This window comes from Dama dama, chromosome 15 (genome assembly GCF_033118175.1).
Source record: "Dama dama isolate Ldn47 chromosome 15, ASM3311817v1, whole genome shotgun sequence".
In the NCBI taxonomy this organism is placed as follows: domain Eukaryota; kingdom Metazoa; phylum Chordata; class Mammalia; order Artiodactyla; family Cervidae; genus Dama; species Dama dama.
The window spans coordinates 90,787,976-90,797,411 of record NC_083695.1 but is presented as its reverse complement, the minus strand read 5'-3'; the positions used below and the strand labels follow the sequence as shown (position 1 = coordinate 90,797,411).

Below are 9,436 nucleotides of genomic sequence, written 5' to 3'. Positions count from 1 at the left end.
TTGAAATTTTTAGTTTACACAGTTAAACAGTAACATAAATTTGAAGAAATAAAGTTGGTATTTTTAAGAGAGATATTTCACTTCACTTTACTTCTTCTCTAAAGAGAGAACATGCACACCCTGGCATTAGTTTGAAATGATACAAAAATTCTAACATTGTTGTAAGTTGAATTTCTTTCAACAGGTTAGATAACACACAGAATCCAGAGAGTTACAAGTGTGAGTGATAGAATAGTGTATAAAATCCACTCAAACTATAATTCTCAACTTACAAGCTTTCAGCTCAGCAAGAGAGTTAAAAGAAGGGAGAAACTCTTTAGAAACCTCCTTGGAAACTAACGACCTTTAACAACATCAGCATATACCCCAGAGAATCGACATGGTCTGAGCACTTTCATTTCTGAAATTGTGCAAGAAAAGACAACTTGGTCTTCAGAGTCACACTGCATCCTCCTATAACAGTTCCAGGTCTTTCTAGTCTCCCTATGAAACACTGTTCTTATTTTAAGAACAAAAGGAGCAATAAAACAGCTTGGGAAAGAAGGATGGAGCTCTGTGTCCCTAGAGAGGTTTGAAGAGTAGTAGCAGCAGTGCTAATAATATAAAAACAACAATCAATGGGCTTCCCTGGGGGCTCAGATGGTAAAGAGTCCGCCTGCGAGGTGGGAGGCCTGGTTTAATCCCTGGGTTGGGAAGATCCCCTGGAGGAGGGCATGGCAACCCACTCCAGTATTCTTGCCTGGAGAATCCCATGGACGGAGGGGCCTGGCGGGCTACAGTCCATGGGGTAGAAAGAGTCGGACACCACTGAACGACTAAGCACAGCACACTGAACAACAATCAGAAACACAGTAAGTTAAAGCTGGTGTTAGATCTGATCATTCCAGACGGCTCACCTTTTGTCAAAGTGGGAAACAGTAAAAGAAATCGTAACTTTTTCCCTTTTTGCGTGTCCAAGCCTACCTCGGAGAACTTCTAGCAACGAATTAAACACTCTTGCACAAACCTCACAATTTTTCTCTCTTTCAAATCTCCGACTACTGGGAAGAGGATGCCATATCTTCTAGTAAGTACAAGAGCTGGCCTCCTTGCAGGTTCAATTGCTGACATTTTAGAAGCAGAACGGCTACTTATGGTCAATGAATCAAAGTACCAAACAAAGCAGTGACGACTGTGTTATGCCAAGTCTCTTCAGTCGTGTCTGACTCTGCGACCCTGTGGACTGTATTCCCGCCAGGCCCCTCTGTCATGGGATTCTCCAGGCAAGAATACTGGAGTGGGTTGCCATGCCCTCCTTCAAGAGATCTTCCCGACCCAGGGATCGAACCTGTGTCTCCCGCATTGCAGGAGGATTCTTTACCATCGGAGCCAACAGGGAAGCTCCAATAATAATGACAGCAATACTAACAAGAAACGGATTTGCTTGGGAGGTCATTTCAGGAAGCAACACCCTGGGGGCGCTGCCTCCTCCAGCCCACATTCCCGAGCTCACGCAGCCCTCGGGCTCCCGACAATCACACTCCGCGGGATTTAGCCCCTTTCTCTCTCCCGGAGAAGAAAGCGCGAGAGGGAGGCCGTATATCCAGGTCAAAAGCGTTTAAAAAAAAAAAAAAAAAAAAGCCTGTGGAGCTGCGCGCAGGGCGCCCACACCCGTTCCAGGGAAGGCCCGCCCCGGCCCCGACCCCGGCCCCGACCCCGGCCCCCTTACTCTGGAGCTCCATAGAGGAAGCTGCTCCCGGGCCCCTACGGGCCGAGCCCCCGGTGCTGCAAGCCCCTTCTAACGCCTCTCCTCCCGGGGGCCGGCGTCGCTTCGGTTGCCCTGACAACCCGGAGGGCGGGGTGGGGAGGAGGAGGAGGAGCAGGAAGGACGGCGAGAAGGAGGGACCAAAAGACGCCAGGAAACGCGAGCGAGCGCGAGGGCCCCCGCGTCTCCAGCGGGGCAGCTAGCGCGGCGGGCGGAGGGGGCCCGCGGACGGAAGACGCGCTGCCCCAGAGTGGCCTGATTAGGCGGTCGCGCCCTCCCCTCGGCGGCCCTCGCGTCCCCGGCGGGGCCTTCGGGTGGGGCCCCGTGAACCCTCCGTCGCCGACCCGAGGCGTCCGTTCGTCGGTCCGTGCGCCCGGCGAGCTCGGGGGGGAAGGGCGGCCGCGCCCGGGCCTCCGTCCGCGGACCGCAGGTAAAGGCCGGGCCGCGGCGGCGGGAGGCTGGGGTGGGGGCGGCCCGGCGCACCTGTGGCGGGCCCGCCGGGTGGCCCCGGAGCACCCCGCCCCGACTGGTGAACCGCCCGGGAGGAGACGCCCCCCACCTCTGGCCGCCCTCCAGCCTCGCGGAGCCGCGTCCGGGCGCGCGGAGCGGACCCGCCCTCCCTGCGGGCCCCGAGGCCTCGAGGCTGGGGGGCGGCCACGGGTGGTGTGGGGTGCGCCCGGTCGGCCCGGGGCCAGACCTCGGCCACTCGTGTCACTTTGGCGGGCAGCGCTTCTTAGCAGATGGGAGCAAGTGGTCGGCAGTGGGCCGAGCGCGTCGCCCGGGTCCCGAAAAGCGGGGAGAAGGCGCCTCCGCTGCGCACATTGCACTGTCATCCAAGTGTCACCTTTCAGGCCCTGGGCCCCAGTCGGATCTTTCCGGTTTTTAGTGGTGTGTGTGTGTGTGTGTGTGTGTGTATTTGTTTCAGGGCTCCTCCTGGTTTTCGCTCCAAGTTGTAGCTGTGTGTGTGTGTGTATTTGTTTCAGGACTCCTCCTGGTTTTCGCTCCAAGTTGTAGCAGTGTGTGTGTGTGTGTGTGTGTGTGTGTGTATTTGTTTCAGGACTCCTCCTGGTTTTCGCTCCAAGTTGTAGCAGTGTGTGTGTGTGTGTGTATGTGTGTGTGTGTGTGTGTGTGTGTGTATTTGTTTCAGGGCTCCTCCTGGTTTCACTCCAAGTTGTAGCAGTGTGTGTGTGTGTGTGTGTGTATTTGTTTCAGGGCTCCTCCTGGTTTTCGCTCCAAGTTGTAGCAGTGTGTGTGTGTGTGTGTGTGTATTTGTTTCAGGGCTCCTCCTGGTTTTCCCTCCAAGTTGCAGGCACCAGGCCCACACGTTCTGTACCAAAACTTGGTAGGTCAGTGAAACACACCGTAATCTTTTTTTGTAGCAAGATCCCACACCATAGTCTTTTTTTCTCCTAAGAATGGTTTTGAAAACATCGATGCAGGTAGTGCTTTCAGGAAGTGTTAGGGATCACCGGGCATTTTATCTGGTAGGCTGTAAAAATTCAGACCACGGGGAGAGTGCTGTATAGGTCAAGAAGAACAACCCTGAGGAGAGGGGAGAAGGAAAACAAGGGGAATGCACGTGCCAGTAGGAGGAAATGGCGTGATGGATGCAGTGCTCCGGTCTGAAGATTTTGGCCCCTCTATCAATTCCTCCTGCTGCCCTAGACAGAACTTGAGGGGAATGAAAAGAGGAGAGTGTTTTGGGGTCACGGTAGTGACTGCTCATTCTTTGCCACTAGTAGATGGCAAAGAATTCTTTTCCACCCTGTAGATGACAAGGACATCAGGAGAATTACTTTCCTCGCATAAAGAGAATCATTCAGAGGTTAATTGAACCTAAGAAGCAGATACTCAGTGATGGAAAGGGACATTCATTATATTCCACCAAATTGGGCTATCTCCTCTCAGACTGTATGGGGACTTTTTCAGATTCGTTGTCAAAGCCACAAGTTTTATGTTTATGTAGATATTGACAAGCAGTGTGATAGATACAGAACCTGTAATTCAACAGCTACAATATTAAAGTAATAAATTCAAGTTGGAAAGTAAACACTTCATGGTGGATTTTTAGATAGAAAGGTTCTAAGATCAACAGTTCTTCTGTAGTACAGTCTTTTCAAATTATAGTTTTCACATCATTAGCAAAGTTATGAATTGGTCTTTTCACTGGAGAAACATACATAATGATGTTCATTAATAATGTCATAGTCAAAGTGACAAGATAACGATTAAAGCTTGGCTTTTACTAACAGAAAGAAAAGAGGAGGTAGGGTTAAATTTTCTTATATAGCAAAGGATTAGGCACTTGTACTTAAAAAGAAGAAAGAACCAAAATTGTAGATCTTCATGTAACAATTATTCGAGAATTTAACAATTATATGCAGATTTGTTTCTTTTTTCACCAGAGGATAATTGCTTTATAAAATGGAGATATGTATTGGTAAATACTTTGTAGTATAGATGAATAATTTTATCGATAGCTATGAGCTTGACATTGAGGCAATCTTGCATTGACATATTTTAGGTAAGAGGTGACTTGAGCAACTGAAAAACAGCATTTGTTTTAGGGGATCATGTACCTATGGAACAAATGACTGAAGAGGGGGGTGAAAATGAGGAAGGGGTAGGTACAAAAATGTCTAAGGCAAGGGTTGGTATTCAGTTTCTTTTTCTCCAGTAACAATGTACTTGTTAAATGCCTGTTGAATGATTGAGAAGAGCTTTAAAGAAATTGCTCCAGATGAAGGGATGTGCTTTATTACTGGAGGGAATGGCCTGAGGTCAGTCGCTAGTGGCTGGGGGTTGAAATGAATGGTAAAGGCACTGGTTGTCCCTTTGGGGATTTTGTACTACTTTTTCTATTTGTTTTCACTGTCATGTTCAGAAAAGTTTCCCAGGTCTTCACTGAAGGGAATAATTACATTATTGTTTACTTTGCTGATGCTCAACTACATGTAGCAAGCCAAAGCATTGTCCCAGGAAATAACAAGGTAGCAATTAAGAGACAGAGGTGGCCTTTCTTTTTCTTATTTAAATCTCTTGTCCACATCAGAATTTAAAGTAAAAGTAATTCCTTTAGGAAGTTAACATGGTTTAATTCAAGTAGGATGATTTCAAAAGGAAAGAAAGAAAGTAAAGCAGATTAATGTACTTCTGTTTCATAAGCTTACTCTCCTAAGTCAGAGGAAGTTTTCATTTTTGTTTCTGGATTTCTGTTTTTCCATAGTGAGAGAACTCTTACTCTTGTTACTTTCTGAAACTCAGAAGGAATTTGGTCAAAGGCAGAAAACAATTATATTTCCATTTTTGCTGTTTCCTTTCTGTCCTCCAGACCTGTCATGGTCCGCATGACCATGTTGGACTTAAGAAATGCCCCTGTCTTAGCCCGTTTAATCATTCCTAGTGTAATTGGGCTGCAGAGCCATGCTGCGCACCCCCATCTCCTGTTTGGAAAGCCTCTCCAGCACAGGGGTGCATGTGTCCATGCTCAGTGACTCGGTCGTGTCCGACTCCGAGAACCCCTGGACTGGAGCCCGCCAGGCTCCTCTGTCTGTGGGATTTTCCAGGCGAGAGTACTGGAGTGGCTTGCCATTCCTTTCTCCAGGGGATCTTCCCAACCCAGGGGTCAAACGCGCTGCTTCTGCATCTCCTGCATCGGCAGAGGGATGTTTTCCCCTCTGAGCCCCAGGAAGCCCCCAGGATAGGTGGGTGCCCACTGAGTGCATTCTGTTCCTCCTGGGGTCACTACGCACTTTGGCACTTAGCCCTATACTACACTATACTTTCTTTTTTCATCTTAGAATTTTTTTTTTATTGAGGTATAGTTAATTTACAGTATCGTGTTAGTTTTATGTTAGTTTCAGGTGTATAGTACAGTAATTTAGCCATATACATTATATATACATATATATATGTTCCTTCTCAGATTCTTTTACCTTCAAGATTCTTTCCAATATTATAAGATATTGAATATAGTTCTCTGTGTATATGGTAGGTCCCTGTTGGTAATCTATTTTATATATATACTATACTATCTTGTAGAATTTTCTCTCAATTTTTTTGTGTATGGGTGTTGTGCCTCTGATGAGATGAAACATTTTAGAGCTGAGTCCATGACCTAGGCTGCTTCTGTATTCCTTTTAGCTCATAGTGGGTTTTCAGGGTGTACCTGATAATTAAGTAGGATAATAATAGAGGACAAGCCTTTAGTTAGGGATGAGTGCATTAATTCCTGCTCTTCCATCTTGGGAAAGTCAGGGGCCATTATTTCCTCATTGATAACTCGGGATGATAAAACCTGCAGTGGTTGTCAAATATGATTATAGATATGAATGAAAATTCCTTGTATATTCCAAATAATTTATTAAATGTAAAGAGTTGTCATTAACTCCGGCATACATGCAGCAAATATTCGGTGAGCACCTGTAATGTGTGAGGTACTTCCTGGGACCTGGCTTTCTTCTCCAGGAGGGACTAGGAAATGACCCGATGGGTTGTCTGTGAGGGCAGGGGGACCTCCCAGGCAGAGGTACAGGGGATAGGGGACCAGCTCTGGGCACAAGTCCACTGTGGCAGGAGCAGAGAGAACATACTAGAAGGCTGGAGAGGCAAATACAGACTAAGTCAGAAAGAATCCAGGAGTGAGGCTTTTATCCTGAAGATTATAAAAAGCACTTGAGTCAGTGATGTGACCAGTTTTGCATTTGACAGAGATGGCTGGCAGCCTGCGAATGATGTGTTGACGGAGAGCCACAGATGGAGGCAGAAAAGCAAAACTGGAGACTTTGCAGTAATTCTGTGGAGAAATGATAAGATAACTAAGGCTCTGGTGGTGATGGTGTCGGGAATCAGGAGGAGGGGCCGCTGAGGGAGGTGAAATCAGCAGCCTTGGAGATGCCGGAGGTGGAGGTGGGGGAGAAGCCAGGGATGACTTCCTGCTGACGGGCACTGTTCTGTCAGTTGCCTGATCTGGAACGTGAAAGGAGGAAAGAAGCCCTTTTCTTTCTCAGAAGTGTGAGAAGTGGGGTAGATGACAAATTCAGTTTTGAACATTAACCCTGAAATTGCCTGTTATCTAAGTTGGGATGTCCCATAAGTAGTACTTGGACGTGTGGGTCTGGAACTGTAGAAAGAAGTCTGAGATGAAGATAGAAACTCGTGTGAAGCACTCAGTGATTGAAGTTAAAATGTGAGTGAGGTTCTCCGGGGAGGTTATGTGCAGTGAGAAGAGGGTTGGGGATAAAACTCTGGGGTACAGAGACTAGAGAGGAGGAACCAGAAAATCTGGAGAGATTAACAGAATAGAACCCCTGCTCTTCCAGGCTCATGTGTTGGCACTCCCTGAAATGATTCTATTTTCCTCCACCTGCCTTAGAGTGCACAACATAGTTTATCGACTGATTCTTATTTTAATAAAGTTGGTGCAGAATGGCTACCCATTACTTTGTTAGCGTGAAGGAGGAAATGGCAACCCACTCCAGTATTCTTGCCTGGAGAATTCCACGGACAGAGGAGCCTGGCAGGCTGCAGTCCATGGGGTCACAAAGAGTCGGACACGACTGACTGAACACACACACACACACACACACACACTTTGTGCAAAACGCTCCTCATATTTTTTGTGTTTCACAGTCTCCATTTAGAGCAACAATTCAAGTAAAATGTAACTTCAGGAGGTATGATAATGCCCCAGGAAATACTATCTTTGATAAGGAAGTTGTATAAAAGTTCATTTTGTGTATGTTGTAGGTAAAATAAATATGGTGAATTCCTTAGGGAGACTGGCAATAGCCTATTTTTAGTTTTCAGCTTTGATTGGCTCACGCATTTGTTCAGATATCTAACTAGACTGCATAAATAAGTCAAATTAATGTTTTAGCGTACATTATTAACTTTGCTTTTACTCAAGTGTTAGTTTTTAGAATATTATCTGGTAAAAATAGTCATCAAAATAGTGTTGAAAAGCATTGAGTGGCCCAGCTATTTGAAATTCTAACAAAACCCTTGATTTATATACTTACATGTAGGGAGTAATATGTTATTATGATGCACAAACATTGATTGAGCTTGGAAAGTCTTTCTGTATGTGCAAATTACCAGTAGAATGTAGGATTCTTGAAAGAAATTGTGCAGGATTGATTATTCAAGCTGTGTTTGGTATATTATTGTTATTATTGTGATAATGCTTAGTCTGACTCTTTTCAACCCGCCAAGCTCTTCTGCTAGAAACCAAGGTTATTCAGTCGCTCAGTCATGTCCAACTTTTTGCAGCCCCATGGACTGCAGCACACCAGGCTTCCCTGTCCATCACCAACTCCCAGAGCTTGCTCAGATTCATATTCATTGAGTTGAGGATGCCGTCCAACCATCTCATCCTCTCTCGTCCCCTCCTCCTGCCTTCAGTCTTTCCCAGCATCAGGGTCTTTCCTGATGAGTCAGTGCTTCGCATCAGGTGGCCGAAGTATTGGAGCTTCAGCATCAGTCCTTCCAGTGTATATTCAGGGTTGAGTTCCTTTAGGGTTTATGGGTTTGCTCTCCCTGCAGTCCAAGGGACTCTCAAGAATCTTCTCCAACACCACAGTTCAAAAGCATCAGTTCTTTGGTGCTCAGCCTTTTTTATTGTTCAGCTCTCACATCTCTACATGACTATTGGAAAAACCAAAGCTTTGACTAGACAGACCTTTGTCAGCAAAGTAATCTCTCTGTTTTTTAATATGCTGTATAGGTTTGTCATAGCTTTTCTTCCAAGGAGTCTTTTGATTTCATGGCTGCAGTCACCGTCCACATTGGAGCCCAAGAAAATAAAAGTCTGTCACTGTTTCCATTGTTTCCCCGTCTGTTTGCCATGAAGTGATTGGACCTGATGCCATGTTCTTTGTTTTTTCAGTGTTGAGTTTTAAGACAGCTTTTTCACTCTCCTCTTTCACTTTCATCAAGAGGCTCTTGAATTCTTCTTCACTTTCTTCCGTAATGCTGATGTCATCTACATATCTGAGGTTATTGATGTTTCTCCCAGCAATCTTGATTCCAACTTGTGCTTCCTCCAGCCCAGCATTTCACATGATGTACTCTGCATAGAAGTTAAATAAGCAGGGTGACAGTATACAATAGGATGTGCTTTTTGGGAGCGCTGAGCCAATTAAAACAAAGGAAAGCAAAGGAGTAATCTTCTTAAAAGCCCAGTTATGTTAAGGCCATTGTTTTTGATTAAAATGGAATGGAAAAGTAAATGGAAAGTAAAGTTTCCATATTGGATGTTTGACTGTAACTCTCAATATGGGTGATTACAACTATGTTTTCCTTTCCATGAAAGAACGGTCGTCATATGGTATGTTTTCCCAGCCACCCTGCCTGATACCTTCTGTAATATCGAGTGGTCCTCTACCCCAGAGTGTTGCAGCGGGAGCCTGCTCTCGTTCTTCCCGCAGTCAGGGAGCAGTGTGGTGCAACGTGGTTGAGCACACACTGGATCCGTACCTGGGACAGATACGTGGGGCGAAGCTGAGGGCAGACTGCTGGACTTCAGCAGCTGCTCTACCCCAGCGGAGCGGCTCGAAGCTGAGTGAATTAACTAAGCTTCTAAAGGCTTAAATTTCCTCATTAAAAAAATGGAAATAATAAAGTAAACCCTCATGGGGTCCTTAAGAGTTTAAATGAAATAATCCATATAAAGTGCTTAAGTACTTATAGCAT

General features: G+C 45.9%; 1 protein-coding gene across 1 annotated transcript in view; it reads left to right on the top strand.

Annotated features, from left to right (window-relative positions):
• The first annotated feature begins 1,953 nt into the window (after positions 1 to 1,953).
• Positions 1,954 to 9,436, top strand: part of DHX32 (DEAH-box helicase 32 (putative)) — a 51,263-nt gene continuing 43,780 nt past the window's right edge. The window contains exon 1 of the mRNA XM_061162893.1: positions 1,954 to 2,174. The gene's annotated coding sequence lies outside the window, so the exon portion shown is untranslated. The remainder of the gene's footprint in view (positions 2,175 to 9,436) is intronic.